At 42.3% G+C, this 17,395-nt stretch overlaps 2 long non-coding RNA genes across 2 annotated transcripts; both read left to right on the top strand.

Annotated features, from left to right (window-relative positions):
- Positions 1–2,927: 2,927 nt before the first annotated feature.
- On the top strand, positions 2,928–3,508 carry LOC148981898 (uncharacterized). The gene is made up of 2 exons (XR_016155332.1): positions 2,928–3,028; positions 3,140–3,508. It is a non-coding gene; the product is annotated as an uncharacterized LOC148981898 (long non-coding RNA).
- A 12,555-nt stretch (positions 3,509–16,063) lies between these two features.
- Positions 16,064–16,887, top strand: LOC120492600 (uncharacterized). The gene is made up of 2 exons (XR_016155333.1): positions 16,064–16,164; positions 16,276–16,887. It is a non-coding gene; the product is annotated as an uncharacterized LOC120492600 (long non-coding RNA).
- The last annotated feature ends 508 nt before the right edge of the window (positions 16,888–17,395 follow it).

Genomic DNA, 17,395 nt, shown 5'->3' with positions numbered 1-17,395 from the left:
GTTTTTTAATTTTATCTCTTCTGCTAATATAGATGGCCATTTTGGCTTTACCCAAAGTAAAATTCAACAACTGGCACTCATTCCTTCGCTTTTGAACATATTTAAAGCCCAAAATAAAAGTCTGCACAGAAAAACTCTCATCAAAAACATTAAAAAGATTCTGCAAACCATCGAATAAAGGCTTAAGCCTTGAACAATACAAAAATGTGTGGAAAACAGTCTCTCTCTGGAAACAAAAGGGACATTCTTTGCCAACATCTGGATTTAAAACAGAAATAAAAGCATTTACAGCAATAATGCCATGCAAAATCCTCCATTGTAGATCTCCATCTCTTTTAGCTAACGGTGGCTTGTACAACGCTCTCCACTCTGGCCTGACTCCGTCATTCATCTGAAACACAGTACGCCATGGCGTGTCAACTCTTTCATGTAGTCCTTTTTTGTTAAAAGCCTTTACACAAGCTTTATACAATTTTTTCCCATTACTTTCATGCAACTCCATGTCTAGCTTTTCAGATTCTAAAAACACTCCTGTACATTCACCGAACTTTGGTGAAAGAAGCAAATTCGGAAATGTGTCTCTCTTATCAGGGATAAACTCTCCTTTACAGTAACCTTGAAGCATTTTTGCTTCTTCCGTTGTAAAAGCAGATTGTAGTTTATGTAATACTTGTGCAACAATTCGCATGGACCTAACTCCCAACAAAACAGCTAAATCTTCAACTTTTTCAAAACCTGAGCCAACCACATTGATTAAACACCCAAGTGTTGTGATCTTAGATTTGATAAAATTAGCAGACATTGTCCCACATGCTCCTAAAATGTCCAAACGTGACCCATAAATCAGAGGTTCTTTCAACAGCCAAAACAAGGAGGAAGTAGACTCAATTCTTTTAACATTAAAAACGTCCCACACTTTAAAAAGATTCTTGTAGAACTCCGGCATTCTGGATGTGTTGAGTTTACTGGGGTTTAACAAGAACAACGACTTGTCCAAACACAGTCCTTCAGCAGTCTTTAGAATCGTACTGGCCACAGGTCTCCAGCTTAAGTCCTCTGGACCAGTGAGAAAACGCTGCACAAATTGTAGCCGAAAAGCTGCAGTCCTACTCTGCAAGTGTACAAGTCCTTGTCCTCCTTCTTCTTTTGGTACATATAAAACATTATGAGGTATCCAGTGCATTTTTTCCCAAAAGAAATCTACCAAAAGAGACTGAATTTTTGCAAGTAACCCTGCAGGTGGATCAATACAAGCCAGTCGATGCCATAGGGAAGAGGCCACCAAATTATTAATAATCAAAGTACGTCCTCTGTATGATAAACTTTTTACAATCCATTTCCATTTCAACAGACGACCTTTCATTTTTTCAATTATTCCCTCCCAGTTTTTTTGAACAATCGTTTCATCTCCTAAAAACACTCCTAAATATCTCAAGCCATCTTTTTTCCAACTTAACCCATTTGGGAGTGTTGGTACCCCTCTTTCCCATTTTCCTATTAACACTGCTTCACTTTTTCCCCAATTAATTCTTGCTGAAGAAATGGTTCCAAAATCTCTCAATGTTTTTACTAATAAATCCACATCATTTTGTTTGTTAAGTATAATGACAACATCATCAGCGTATGCTGATAAACATAAAGTACTGTTACAGGCTTGTAAAGATACCCCTTCTAAAACTCTTTTCAATTTATTTAAAAGCGGTTCTATTGCCAACGTGTATTCCTGACAGAGAACACCCCTGTCTTACTCCACGACACACTCTAAAAGGAGCGCATAAACCACCGTTAACTTTCAGTAGACTCTCAATGTCATTGTAAAGAATTTTAATATAACCTATAAAATCAGAACTAAAACCAAATGCTTGCAAAGTTTTCCACAGATAGTCGTGTTCGACACGATCGAACGCTTTTTCCTGATCTAAGGAAATCAAACCCATATCTACACCCACTATTTTTGAAACATCAAATACATCTCTCATTAAATGGATATTATCAAAAATTGATCTTCCTGGTACACAATAGGACTGACCAGAGTGGATTACCTCCTCCAAAACTTTTCCCAGTCTAGTAGCTAAAACTTTTGAGAGCAATTTATAGTCGTAGCACAACAAGGATACAGGTCGCCAGTTTTTTATGTCTCTCACATCACCTTTTTTCGGCAGAAGAGTAAGGACCGCTCTTCTGCAGCTCAGCGGCAGAAGTCCTCCGACTAGACTGCCACTGAGAACCGCCAGCAGATCCTCCCCTATCTCAGGCCAAAAGGCTTTATAGAACTCCACTGGGATTCCATCGATCCCAGGAGCCTTGCCGTTCTCCATGCTCTGGAGCGCTTTGTGCAGTTCTCCTAGGCTTATAGCTCTCTTGAGCTCGGCATTGGTCTCTTCAGAGACCTTTGGTAGCCCTTCATAAAAACACTGCTCAACAACCCGATCTTCTCTGTGCTCACAACTATAAAGCTTTTCATAAAAATTGTTTGCTCTTTTCCGAATTTCAATAGGATCTGATTCAAGAAAACCGGTCTCAGAAAATAAAGAATGTATAAAACGTTTCTGACCGTTCTTTTTTTCTAGGCTAAAGAAAAATTTGGACGGTACATCCATCTGGTCTATATCTCTGAAACGTGACCGAACAAGCGCCCCCTGTGCCTTCACTTTTTGTATATCGGACAAAACAGATTTCTTTAAAAAAAGGGATTCAATATGTATTTGATTTCCACTTGACTCTGCCACTTCTTGAAATTTCAGAATTTCATCTTCTAAAGCTTTTATAGAATTGATTATATCTTTTGTGACATTGTGAGTGTACTTGTAACAGCTTGCAGTTACATTTGTCTTATTAGCTCTCTGTAAAGTGTAATACTCCGTTCTACCACTAGGGGGTACTCTAGTAAGGAGGGTTCCTAGTAGCATAAAATGGTAGAAGAAGTAGAGTAAGGAAGGAAGGATGTGTTAAGCACATGGAGAAGCTTCCCTACTAGTGTGGTCATGTTATCCCTGATTTGAGGAACCTGTGGTTCTTATGCTCAAACGTAAGTGTTCAGTTTGTACTTTGTTTGTATGTGTAATGTTAGGTGATGTGTCAGCAAATGTGATGTAAATGTGTTATGGTGGCACTCAGTTTGTTTGTTCGTTTGATGCAGAGGGTTCATCGTGCAGGCATGAGGCAGCAACTCATCTATAACTAAACCCTTGACCAATATGGAATTAATTGTCTACAATCACATCTTTGGCATCTGCTGTTTGTGCCTTGAACTACAGTTTGTCCTAGTATCAGCCGCTGCCTGGACACTTGGATTCAGACCATTGTGAACTCTTCCACTCTGCGCTTAAGTACAGTTTCTTGTTACTTGTGGGACTCTAAGGACTGAACTCTTGGCTACCAAAAGCATTATTGGGAAGAGCTGAATTAGCCCTATTGTCTTGTAAATGAATGCCTCATGTATATTTTGTATGGTTACTGCCTGAATGCTGATTTATGGTATAATACACATGGCTCATTGAAATGTGAAGTCTCTGGTCCCTCACTTTATTATGTAGCAATCTTTCTTAGCAAGCTTTCTTAAAAGTAGATGTTACATAAAATATGGCGCCCGAACAGGGACTTGAAGCAACATTTTGTTGAATCTTGAAGAGAGACATAAATTCTACTTGCAATGAGCCATTCTACACAAGTGTTTTATTGTGACCATAGTTTGAGGTATCTTTACATTTCATTTACTTTGGGTCTTTAGAATTAAGATTACTTAAAGAGGTTGTTAGTTGCAAAATGGCTTTCTCACAAAGAGAGACAGGGGGAAATGATCCTTTAAGTCCAGACTATTCTTCAGCACCTTTCACTACACGCTGTGAGCCTGTCAGAGACCTTATTCATTCTCTTAGTAATTTGTATCTGGAAAATGAACAGGAAGATCTAGAACAAGAATATGATTTTGATGATTCTTTGTTGCCTCCTCCTCCTCCTCCTCCTCCTCCTCCCAACGAAGATGATGACTGTTTGGCCGCAAGAATGCATAAAATTGAATGTAAAATGGAGGGTTGGGAAGGATCCTCTAATATACACTTTAAAGATATACAATACCAGTTAGATGTGCAAAGTAATCGCATGACTGCCATTGAAAATCAGTTGCAACATATTTTAAATTTGCATCAAGATCGTCATACAGAGATACAGCAGTTAGAAGACTCTTTATCTGCTAAACTGGAGGCTGGATGCGGGCGAGTAAAAGTCACATTGGAAGCTAAGGTCCAGGATTTGGAAAAAGCAACTATAGATTGCCTGAAACGGAGAGATAGCCAGTTGAGATCTTTGATTCAGTCTTCTGAGGGAGCCACTTCTACCCCAAATTTTAACCACACTGGAGTAACTCATAGTTCCTTCAGACCGATGCACTGTCAGACCCCTGTCAAATTAGAATTTCCAAAGTTCGGAAGTTTGGATGGAGAGGATCCCATTACGTATCTGGAGCGATGTGATGAGTATCTAGCTATGCAACCTTTGAATGATGTGGAAATATTATCCATGCTTCCTTCTGTATTAACATACACAGCTAAAGACTGGTGGTTGGCAGAAAAGAAGAAAGTAAAAACTTGGGCACAGTTTAAGTCTGCTTTTCTTCAATCCTTTTTATCTGAAGATCACGAGGTTGAAGTGGAGAGAAGAATAAGAGAACGAAAACAAGGAGTTGATGAGAGCATCCGGACATTTGCATACCAGTACCGAGCGCTATGTTTGAGGTTGAAACCAGCGATGACAGAACGTGAAATCCTTCAAGCAACACTTCGGAACTGTAATCCAAAAATAGCTAGTATTTTACGAGGTACTGCAACTACAGTGGATGAGCTAGTACGGGTAGGAACACTCATAGAGAGAGATATTGCGGCAGAGAGAGCTTTCTGGAGGCAAAGGCATCAAGAAAACTCCCCTAAGTCTGCTGAAGCCAATAGGAACTCAAAAGGACGACCATTTAACCCGCATATTGCTGTCTTTTCAGAACATGATGGAAAGCCGATGTCTACATTGACTTTACCCATAACCATAAAAGGCCATCAATATCAAGCAATTCTAGACACCGGAAGCACTTATTCAATAGTACAAGAATCCTGTTGGCAGCAATTGTCACCCAATGAAGTTATGCAGTCAAGTAGGGGACAGTCATTTTCACTCGCAAATGGTCAGGTACAGACAGCCTTGGGGAAGATAGCTTGGCAGGCTACAGTCCATGGTCATGACTATCCGCTAAGGGCTTATGTAATGAGAGACAGTGATCTGGCGTTCTCAGTTGTACTGGGGCTTGAGTTCCTGATGACTTCCGGTATCCGTCTTGATTTTAAAAATTCCACTTATACATTACCTGAAGACAGTGACACAATCTACTCCTTCAACACTTCTTCACCCTTGCCAATGGTCAGTCTACACCTTGCACTACCTTTAGTGCTAACGACTTCCACTACACTAGCGGCTGTAAAGGAAGTAGTGAGTCGAGCTGATGCTTCTAAAGCGCAGAAGCGGCAGTTAGAAGGTCTAATGCTTGATTGGCCGACAGTATGCACAGATAATTTGGGACAGACTACTTTGATTCACCATCGAATTCATACGACTGACGAGATTCCTGTGCGTAAGAAAGCTTACCCTGTTTCCGTTACCAAACAAAAGTTCATAGATGAAGAGGTAGAGAATCTGTTGAACAAAGGCATCATAAGGCCATCTGTTTCTCCTTGGGCTGCACCAGTTGTCTTAGTGCCAAAGAAGGATGGTAGCACTCGCTTTTGTGTTGACTACCGGGGGTTGAATGCAAAGACTCCTCTTGATGGATTTCCAATGCCACAGATTCAAGATATCCTAGAATCCTTGTATGGAGCGACCATATTCAGCACATTGGACCTTAAATCTGGTTACTGGCAAGTAGGAATGGATGAAGACGGTGTTAAAAAGACTGCTTTTGTCACCAGAAACAATCAATTTGAATTTGTTCGTCTTCCTTTTGGTCTCAAAAACGCCGCTGCAACATTTCAAAGGCTAATGAACAACGTTCTGAGAGATTACTTGGGGAAGTTCTGTTTCGTTTATCTTGATGACATTGTGATCTATTCCGGGAGCATTCAAGATCACTTCCAACATCTCAAGCAACTCTTTGCAAAGCTGGAAGCTTCAGGATTAAAGGCCATTGCACACCGAGTCCGAAATTCGCATCCGAAATTTTCGCACGTTAAAAAAAAAATTCGACCTCACGTTATGTCAGTCACGCTTGCACACCGCCTCCGAAACTTTCGTCCGTCATAAAATTAATCGGATCGGGTTCGATTTTCTGCGTTTTTCGCATCCAGAGCCAGCATTTTGAGAGGTCTTTTGACAATTCAGGGCCGGGGGGAGCTCGTCCTCAAATCATTGCACATATGCGCCGTGCTTTCAGTTTCGGTTTTCAATTCGATCAAGTGTTTATGTTCTCTTCTCTATATTGGATTATGAAATTAATAAACCTCCCCTTTCAATCAGATTGAAATTTAGGATCGAATAAGGTGTGATTGAGCAGCCTATTCGATAACTAATGTATTATTTGGGCACAATACAGTATACACAATAACAGCCTAGCTGTTCTGTCTGCCCAGCGCTTCCAACGGGCCGCGCGCGGGTGTGTGTGTGTGTGTGTGTCCGTGTATGTGTGTCCATACCTGGTCCATTTCAGACACACTGCCAGTCTCTGTTCAGAATCGATTGGTTCACGGAAATTGGTGGTCTTGTTTTTAATATGGCTCCAGGATCGCTAGCAAAGCATCGGATAAATTCGCAACTCCTTGATAAGGAACTCTCCTTCCTCTCGGCGCAATTTCAGGATTGGATGGACGTAATATTTTCTCTTTCTTCCCTTTTCAATAAGAAAGAGGGCAAAAATCATCCTCACTGCTTGACGAATCCATTTGGTATTTTTGCGTTTTTCCCCGCAAAGGTTTAAGAAATACGCAACGGACTCGGTGTGCAAGGTTTCTATGCGTGACGAATTTTTAAGCTGACGAACACGAAAATACGCATACGAATATTTCGTGCTCGGTGTGCAATGGCCTTAACTCTCAATCTCAAGAAGTATTCTATGTTGCAAAAGACCATCACTTACCTAGGACATGTTATTTCTGGAGAAGGAGTCCGTACTGAATCCTCAAAAATTGAAGCGGTCCGTGATTTCCCGGTACCCAAGAACGTCAAGGAGGTACAGAGATTTGTAGGCCTTGCAAGTTGGTACCACCGCTTCATTCCTCATTTTTCTGAGCGAGCAGCACCTTTGTACGCATTAAAAGGGAAGGATGCAGTGTGGGATTGGACAGTTGAATGTCAAAAAGCTTTTGATGATCTTAAAAGTGCCCTTCAACAAGCACCAGTTCTAATGCCACCTGATTTCACAAAAGATTTTAAAGTACAAACGGATGCTAGTGATATAGGATTAGGAGCTGTTCTGACACAGGAGGTTGACGGATTGGAGCATGTCATCGCTTATGCTTCGAGACTGGTTCATGGAGCTGAGAAATCATATTCTACAGCTGAGAAGGAGTGTTTAGCCGTGGTGTGGGCTGTAGAAAAGTGGAGACAGTACCTGGAGGGAAGAAACTTTGAAGTACTCACAGACCATTCTGCCCTGACTTGGGTATTCAATCAACCCAAACCATCCTCCCGTTTGACTAGGTGGGCTTTAAGGCTGCAAAGTTTTAACTTCACTGTTAAGTACCGTAAGGGATCCTGTAATGTGGTACCTGATGCCCTATCCAGAGGCATACCTGTGCAAGAGGTGGTAGGCCACATTGCCCTATGTCAACCCACAAAACCAGACCCTAATTTACCAGTCAGCTGGGATGAGATTGGGAGAGCTCAAAAGCTTGATTCTTCTTTACAGACCTTATGGGAGTCAGCTAACCAAACTAATACTGACCCAAGCCGTGTTGCTTACATTGTGGAAAATGACTACTTGTTTCGTAGGGTACCGGACAAGCAACTAGGGTACACTAATCAGCTAGTCATACCTGCATCATTGAGGGAAGCATTCCTGCAATTTGCTCATGCAAATCCATTGAGTGGTCATCTGGGAAGAATGAAAACTCTACGGAGGCTACTTGACAATGTTTATTGGCCTGAAATTCGCAAAGATGTTTGGAGTTTCTGTAAGGTATGTAAGACGTGTCAAGCCTACAAACCAAGAATCACTAAGCTATCTGGATTGTTGCAGTCAACCCCAGTAGTAGAACCGGGATATATGCTCGGAGTGGATTTGATGGGTCCTTTCCCGAGAAGCCCTCGATCCAATGAATTTCTATTAGTCTTTGTGGATTATTGCAGCAAGTGGGTAGAACTCTTTGCTCTGCGGTCTTCGAAAACTCACCTCATAACCAACATACTGATAAAAGAGATGTTCACAAGATGGGGAACGCCGGTATACTTGGTTTCAGACCGAGGACCTCAATTCACTGGCCAGCTACTAAGTGATACCTGTAAATGATGGGGTGTGGTTCAGAAACTCACAACAGCTTATCATCCTCAGACCAACTTAACTGAGAGGGTCAACAGAACTTTGAAAACGATGATAGCATCTTTTGTCCATGATAACCATCGTGACTGGGATAAGTGGTTACCAGAGTTCCGATATGCTATAAATTCGGCGTGGCAAGAGAGTACAGCTCTTACTCCAGCGGAAATTGCACTTGGACGTAAGTTAAAAGGACCTCTTGAACGGTTAGTCCGCAAGGCGCCTAATCCCGATCATGTAGCCTATACCACAATCGAGAGACAGAAGATTCTTCTGGACCAAGTGAGGGAGAAAACTAGTCAAGCACAGGAGAGGCAAGCCAAGTACTACAATAAACGAAGAAGGGCTGAAACCTTTGAGGAAGGAGATCTGGTTTGGGTACTGACTCATCATCTTTCTCGAGCTGCTGATTACTTTACTGCCAAGTTAGCTCCAAAATGGCAGGGACCTGCAAAGATTTTGAAGAGAATGTATTCTGCCCTCGCTGTAGTTTCGGACACAGTTATGCAGATAGATAAACTCCTCGACAATTGACAGTTGTTATGTCCTTTTATTGACATATCCTTCAATAATCGACAGAGTGAAACTACAAAAGAAACAAATAAACGGCATGTATATTAATGTATGCTCACATGTGTAATTGAGCAAAGTAGCGCTGACATTCATAGGAGCTAAACTATCAAATATAATCTCGATTAACCAAAACATTCACTAATATCACTTTAAAGACTAATATTAATCATAAAATACTCACAAGCAATGCTTTCTGTAGAACAACAAAGAAGGATGAATGTAAATCACATCAGAAGTGAAAGCTGCTGTCAGTAATACTTCAACATGTGCTGAGTCTCTTATTCACTTACTTCTAATGCTGGTTCAACATAATACTAGAAACGACTACAGCGCCTCCAGCAGGAGGGGAAGAAAACTACACCAGGAGGAAACCAGCACACTCCCCGCCTGACGTCCATAGGATGTCACTCTTAATTCTTGGACTATTGGCTGCATTCATTGGAGTTGCGCAGCAGAAGTACAGTCTCTGTAACAGGTCTCCAGAAAGATTTGCATGTACCTCCAGAAGCAACTTTTATCTCTACTTTCCTGACTTTTCCATCTCGGCTGGGTAAGGTATTAATCACAACTCCCATGGGCCATAGACACCTTTTGGCTTGGTTGTCTTTGAGAAGTACAATGTCTCCTATTTGTAGATTAGGCCTGCTCATCTGCCATTTCCTTCGTTCTTGCAATGTTGGCAAGTATTGAGTTCTCCAGCGATGCCAAAAGACATTAGAGAGATGTTGCACCTGTCTCCAATGGCGTCCATACAAGTCTGACTTGTTAAAGCTTCCAGGAGGGATAGGTGGAGATCCAATTTTCTAATTTTAGTAGTGTAGCAGGTGTGAGAATGAAGGGGCAGTCAGGATCAGATGAGACAGGAATGAGAGGTTGAGAGTTCACAATGGCAGTTACTTCTGCAAGAAGAGTTATGAGAACTTCATGGGTCAGCAGGTGAACTGAGTTGGTAGTTAGCATTGAGTCGAGAATACGCTTCACAATTCCAATCATGCGCTCCCAACTTCCTCCCATGTGAGGGGCATGAGGTGGGTTAAAGACCCATTTGCATTCACTGTTGTCCAAGAAGTCTCGTATCTCTGGGTTATCACACTGGTTTGAGGTTATACCAAGGTCCTTGCATGCACCCAGGAAGTTAGTTCCGCAATCCGACCTGAGTTGCTTTACTGGTCCACGAATGGAGATGAACCGTCGTAAGGCGTTAATGAAACTGGAAGACTCCATTGTCTCGATTACCTCGATATGGATGGCTCTGGTACCCAAGCAGGTAAAAATGACAGCCCAGCGCTTACTATTGGCAAGACCTCCACGGGTTCGACGAGAACTGATAGTCCAGGGTCCGAAGACATCGACACCAACGTAAGTAAATGGTGGGCTAACAGTTACACGATCAATAGGTAAGTCTGACATCTTTTGGGTTTCTGTGCTCCATCTCAGTTTGCGACATATGACACAGTGGTGAATAATTGAACTGATACAACGTTTTCCGCCAACCATCCAAAATCCGGCTGATCTCACAGCTCCCTCTGTGAACTGTCGTCCTTGATGCTGTACTTGTTGGTGATAATGCCGTACCAGTAATGTACTGACGTGGTGCTTTCCAGGGATGATGAAAGGATGTGCTTCATCATTTTGCATGTCAGCTTGTGAAAGACGACCTCCAACTCTGAGGCAGTTAGCGTCATCTCTGAAAGGTGTCAAGTTTCTGAGTGGATTTTGCTTTGGTATCTCTTTCTGGGCTTCGATACATGTGAAGACTTCAGGAAAAGTCTTATGTTGAAGACAGCTCAGGATAATGCTCTTTGCTTTCCCATAGTCCTCTGGGGTGATATTCCTGCAAATATGCCAACCTAGACACTTGCTTCCGTATGCATTTCCCTTGTAACATCTGGCGATATGAACAAGTCTTGCTATTGCTCTAAGCAGTGATGTCCAAGTTGAGAAAGATTCAAAGCGGCTTGGATCCAGGAAAGATTCTGTGAGACAAGTTGCAAAGGTCTGCACCGCGGGGCGAATCTCAGGATCAGAGTCTGGACTGAGTAACTCGTAACAACACTTGGTCTCTTTTCCGTGCGCTTGTAGCAGGAAGTCTGGTCCTTTGAGCCACATGCTAGACATTAAAGAGTTTGCAGGGGTGGACCTGGAAGCTACGTCGGCTGGGTTCAGATCTGTCTGCACGTAGTTCCATTGTTCTGGGCTGGATGATTTCCTGATCCTTTGAACTCGGTTGCATACGTAGACATAAAACCTTCTTGATTCATTTTGTATGTATCCAAGTACCACTTTGCTGTCTGTGAAGAACTTTGTACAATGGAATGGCACATCGATCTCCTCTGAAATCAAGTCTGCAATCTCGATAGCAAGAACGGCTGCACATAGTTCCAGCCTCGGGATGGTTATCTCTTGTTGTGGGGCAAGTTTAGCTTTGCCAAAAACAAATCCAAGTTCGCTCTTGCCTTCTGTATTTGTGATCTTAGCATAAGCTACGGCAGCAATAGCTTTAGTGGATGCGTCGCAGAATACAGAGCTCTCTTCTGGCTGCACCACTGAAAGAAATGGATGTATACATTCTTGGTATTCGCACTTGTTCGAGATGCTTCAGGGATTCCTTCCATATACTCCATTCCTCTCGCATTCGTTCTGGAAGTGGGTCGTCCCATTCACCTGCATCTGTAGAAAGCTCTCTCAAAAGAGCCCTGCCTTTAATGCTGACTGGAGCTGCGAAACCAAGAGGGTCGTACAGGCTGTTAATGATTGATAATACCCCTCTACGTGTGTAGGGCTTTTCAGCGGTAGATACTTGGAAGGTGAACTCATCTGTCGCTATGTCCCAGCTTATTCCAAGACTCCTTTGCATAGGTGGACTGTCTGCTCCTAGGTCGAGATCTTTGAGACCCTTTGCAAGATCCTCCTTGGAAAAATCCTCCATTACTGTGATGTCATTAGAAGCAATCTTATGCAGCTTTAGGTTAGATGAGGCCAAAGTTTCTTGAGCCCTTCGAATGTGAGAGATAGCCTCTGAACTTGATGGAAAGGAGACAAGCAAGTCATCGACATAAAAATGACGATCCACCAGCTGTTTTGTTGTATTGTCTCTTTTCTCTTGATCCTTTGATGCCCTCCTGAGTCCATAAGTTGCTACTGCAGGCGATGGGCTGTTACCGAAGACGTGCACCGTCATACGGTACTCCACAATTGGTTGTTCCATGTCATTATTCTGGTGCCAGAGGAAACGTAAGAAGTTCCGATGGTCCTTCCTGACCTCAAAGCAATGAAACATCTGCTTAATATCAGCGGTTACAGCTACCTTCTCTTCACGGAGCCGCATGAGCACTCCCAGCAGGCTGTTGTTGAGATTCGGACCGGTAAGAAGTACGTCATTGAGGGACAATCCTTCACATCGTGCACTTGAATCAAAAACAACTCTTATTTGATCCAGCTTGCGAGGGTGATACACTCCAAAGAAGGGAAGGTAACAACACTCCTCCTGTCTAGATAGGGGTGGCGCTATTTCCGCATGACCATTGTCAAAGAGAGTTTGCATGAATTCCTGAAAGTGACTTTTCATGTGAGGACGTTTGTACAGCATATGGCGAACTGAAGCTAAGCGTTGGACAGCTTGCTGCTTGTTGTTGGGAAGGCGTGGCCTTGGTGAACGAAAGGGAAGCGGTGCAACCCAGCTATTTGTGTTGTCCTGATAAACTTCCTTGTTCATTATCTGCATGAAAGCTGTTTCTTCTTGAGAGTAGCCAAGTCTCTCGTCCAAACTCGTCTGTTGGAACACAGTTTCTCCGATGGACGTTTTCTTATTATGGTTAGGGAGACTGACCTTGTTGTGGCTTTGCGGGATGACCCGTTCCTTTACTTGGATGAAATTCTTGCATGGAAGGAAGTGACTCGGGCGACAATTGTCCAAAATGTTCGTCTTGAAAACGTTTGCCTGAACAGGTTTGTGAGCTCTTCCCAAACAGATGTTTCCAATAATCACCCATCCTAGAGCTAGCTTCTGAGCAAATGGTGCATTTGGAGGTCCATTGCGTTGGTCAAGAACTTTGTGTGCTTGAATCACATCCCTACCAATGAGAAGTAGGATCTCAGCATCATGATCGACATCTGGAATGTCAGATGCAATGTCTTGGAGATGAGAATGGTTACGAGCAGCTTCAGGTCTAGGGATCTCATTGCGATTGTCTGGCAGCATGTCACATTCAATGAGTGTTTGGAGTTTTAGGCGTGTCTTGTTATCAACGGATTCGACGATGAAGTCGTATGCTCTCCTTCCCGTAGCTTCTTCAAGACCTGCACAGGTTCTCAGCTTGTATGGGAAGCAGCCTTTGGTGATGCCGAACGTATCAAAGATTGAAGATCTGGCAAGCGACCTGTTGCTTTGATCATCCAATATAGCGTAGATTTTGAGTTTCTTCTCAGGGAAGCCCTGTGGATAGATGAATACAGGACTGATCTTGCCGCATGAGTGACTTTCAACTTCACTCCCACAGACTTGTGTACATGTAGACGTGGCCGTAGGTAAAGCTATGTCGCGCTCCCCGCCATTGTCGGATGCAGGCTCTGTGGTGGTTATCCAAGGCGCAGGACCAGGATGAAGAGCAGAAATGTGAGAGTTGGATTTGCATTCTGCACAAAAGATCTCTGCTTTGCATATTTTTGCCTGATGATTAGTGGATGCACAACATCGGAAACATATCAGGTTCCTCTTCAAGTAGTCCTTACGCTCCTCCAAAGGCATTTCTCTGAAAGCTCTACACTTTTTAAGTGCGTGGGGTTTCTTGTGGATTGGACATTCTTTATTTGGATCATGAATGTTAGTTCCTGCGGTAGGATTATGCTCAGTGCTGACCACTTCGGTACGTATGACTGAGATTGCATCTCTCTTACTCCTTTCTTGTTTCTCCTGAAACCTCATCTTAATGGATGCGAGACCGTGCTGCACTGGATGCTGAAAGCTCGGGTCGTTGCGCATTTTTGCTTCTCTGCTAATGAAGGCCACAAATGCTGAGAATGGTGGAAACGACACAGAATGCTCCTCTTTGTATTTAGACCCGTACGTCATCCATCTTTCTTGCATACCAAAGGGTAACTTCTCCACGACAGGATGAATGCCCCTTGCGGTGTCGAGGTACAGTAGGCCTGGGATGAATCCTTCTTCCTTAGCAGCCTCTATCTCGAGAAGAAGATCTTGAAGTTCTCTTAAGAGATATGGGTCTTTGTTGGAAATTCTTGGAAAATGCTCGAGTCTGTCGAGTAGCGCCTTCTCCAGGGCTTCGGGGGATCCGTAGCACTCATCCAGTCTTTCCCATACTTTGCTTAATCCTTCAGAGGGTCTGTTGATATACACTGCTCTCAGACGTTTTGCGTATTGAACGGACTCTGCTCCAAGCCATTTGATCAGTAAATCGAATTCTTCGCTAGCAGACAGGTTCAAACCATCAATCACATTGTTAAATGAAGATTTCCATCCCCAATAGTCACCTGGCTTGTCACCGTACTTCCTGAGGCCGCCAGTGAGCAAATCACGTCGTGCTAGAAACCTGGCTATATCAGTCATATTTCCATGTTGTGGATTGTATCCCGTGCTTTGATGTGCCGGTGCTCCAAATGAAAGTTTCCTCACAGGAATGTTTCCAGAAAGTTGTGGAACGCCATTACGTTTATCTGCGCTCTGGAATGGATGGAAGCTCTTTGCGTCCATAGACTGGTCTGGTTCTCGTTTTAGTGGCTCATCTGGAACGGTCGTTGTTAGAGTATCATTGTGCTCCGTGTCGCGAAATGGACTTGAATCCGCCTTCAGGATTATTTGGTGTTTCACATAATCACGAGTACGTTCAGTGGAATCTCCTTTTACGGACCCCTCTGCTGATTCTTCTTCTAAATCATTAACCGCTTTCTCAAAGACATATGCTTCCGCTTGTGCGGCTTCTGCATCGCGCTGCTGTTGTAGTGCTTGTAGTGTGGCATCCAAGCGCACCTCTTCCACTTTAAGCTCCGCTTTCTTAACTTTCATTTCAATTTCCATTTTTGCGAATTCTGCTCTCGTACGAGCTGCTTCGGCTTTAGCTCGAGCGTTGAGAGCGGCTATATTGGCAGCTGATTTAACTGAACCTTTTGAGCTCCTAGAGTGAAGCGATTTCTTAGAGGAGACGGACACTAAGCTTTTTCTCCCTTCTTCAGACATATTGATTATGTCGCAGCTGATGAAACATCCACTTGTTGCTGTGTAGATAGGATGCTTTTTCACTATTCTGCCCTCGCTGTAGTTTCGGACACAGTTATGCAGATAGATAAACTCCTCGACAATTGACAGTTGTTATGTCCTTTTATTGACATATCCTTCAATAATCGACAGAGTGAAACTACAAAAGAAACAAATAAACGGCATGTATATTAATGTATGCTCACATGTGTAATTGAGCAAAGTAGCGCTGACATTCATAGGAGCTAAACTATCAAATATAATCTCGATTAACCAAAACATTCACTAATATCACTTTAAAGACTAATATTAATCATAAAATACTCACAAGCAATGCTTTCTGTAGAACAACAAAGAAGGATGAATGTAAATCACATCAGAAGTGAAAGCTGCTGTCAGTAATACTTCAACATGTGCTGAGTCTCTTATTCACTTACTACTAATGCTGGTTCAACATAATACTAGAAACGACTACAGCGCCTCCAGCAGGAGGGGAAGAAAACTACACCAGGAGGAAACCAGCACAGAATGAATAATGTCAATTACAAGGTAGTAATGCTTGACAATCCGAACCAATGTGATACTTACCATATTGAAAAGTTAAAAAAATTCTATGGGAGTATTTGAGACTTTTTCTTTAGGGAGAGGGGTGTGTAACAGCTTGCAGTTACATTTGTCTTATTAGCTCTCTGTAAAGTGTAATACTCCGTTCTACCACTAGGGGGTACTCTAGTAAGGAGGGTTCCTAGTAGCATAAAATGGTAGAAGAAGTAGAGTAAGGAAGGAAGGATGTGTTAAGCACATGGAGAAGCTTCCCTACTAGTGTGGTCATGTTATCCCTGATTTGAGGAACCTGTGGTTCTTATGCTCAAACGTAAGTGTTCAGTTTGTACTTTGTTTGTATGTGTAATGTTAGGTGATGTGTCAGCAAATGTGATGTAAATGTGTTATGGTGGCACTCAGTTTGTTTGTTCGTTTGATGCAGAGGGTTCATCGTGCAGGCATGAGGCAGCAACTCATCTATAACTAAACCCTTGACCAATATGGAATTAATTGTCTACAATCACATCTTTGGCATCTGCTGTTTGTGCCTTGAACTACAGTTTGTCCTAGTATCAGCCGCTGCCTGGACACTTGGATTCAGACCATTGTGAACTCTTCCACTCTGCGCTTAAGTACAGTTTCTTGTTACTTGTGGGACTCTAAGGACTGAACTCTTGGCTACCAAAAGCATTATTGGGAAGAGCTGAATTAGCCCTATTGTCTTGTAAATGAATGCCTCATGTATATTTTGTATGGTTACTGCCTGAATGCTGATTTATGGTATAATACACATGGCTCATTGAAATGTGAAGTCTCTGGTCCCTCACTTTATTATGTAGCAATCTTTCTTAGCAAGCTTTCTTAAAAGTAGATGTTACATACTGTTGACATAGTTGTTTGATTTGTACTTTACCAAACTCCCACCATTTTTCCAAAGACTGAAAATCTGTTTTTTCCTTCTTAAAGTTTTCCCAAAAAAATGTAAATGTTTCTCTAAAATGTGCATCACTTAATAAATTTGTGTTAAAGTGCCAGTAAGCACTTCTCGGTTTGACAGAGTGTAACGTTACTGTGCATGACAATACTATGATCTGAAAACCCAACTGGGCTTATAAAACAATTTTTAAAAGTACTAAGATAATGTTTAAAAACATAGAATCTATCTAGTCTTGCCAATGACAACCTATTATCACGGGCATGTGCCCATGTGTACTGCTTTACATTTCCATTTAAACTCCTCCAGACGTCACATAAATCATTTGTTTTGATCAACTGGATGAGTCGCTTACGAGAAAGCAAATGTGGCTCTACATGATTTCTATCCATGTCACTTTCTACACAGTTGAAGTCTCCATCTAAAAATAAATGCTCCTCACTATTACATTTATCCAATGTCTCACAAAGAGTATGTAAAAACACCATTCTTTCAGCAGGTAGAGTTGGAGCATATACACATATAAAAATAAAGATATGGTTCTCAACATGGGCTCGAATCTTTAACAATCTACCGTTCACAACCTCCTCAGTCTCAATAGTAGAGGGAGTAAAACTATTGGCAAATA

Source organism: Pimephales promelas, chromosome 3 (genome assembly GCF_988280905.1).
Source record: "Pimephales promelas chromosome 3, fPimPro1.hap1.1, whole genome shotgun sequence".
NCBI classification, from domain to species: Eukaryota; Metazoa; Chordata; class Actinopteri; order Cypriniformes; family Leuciscidae; genus Pimephales; species Pimephales promelas.
The sequence above is the reverse complement of the archived record's forward strand: the minus strand, read 5'-3'. Positions and strand labels throughout refer to the sequence as shown.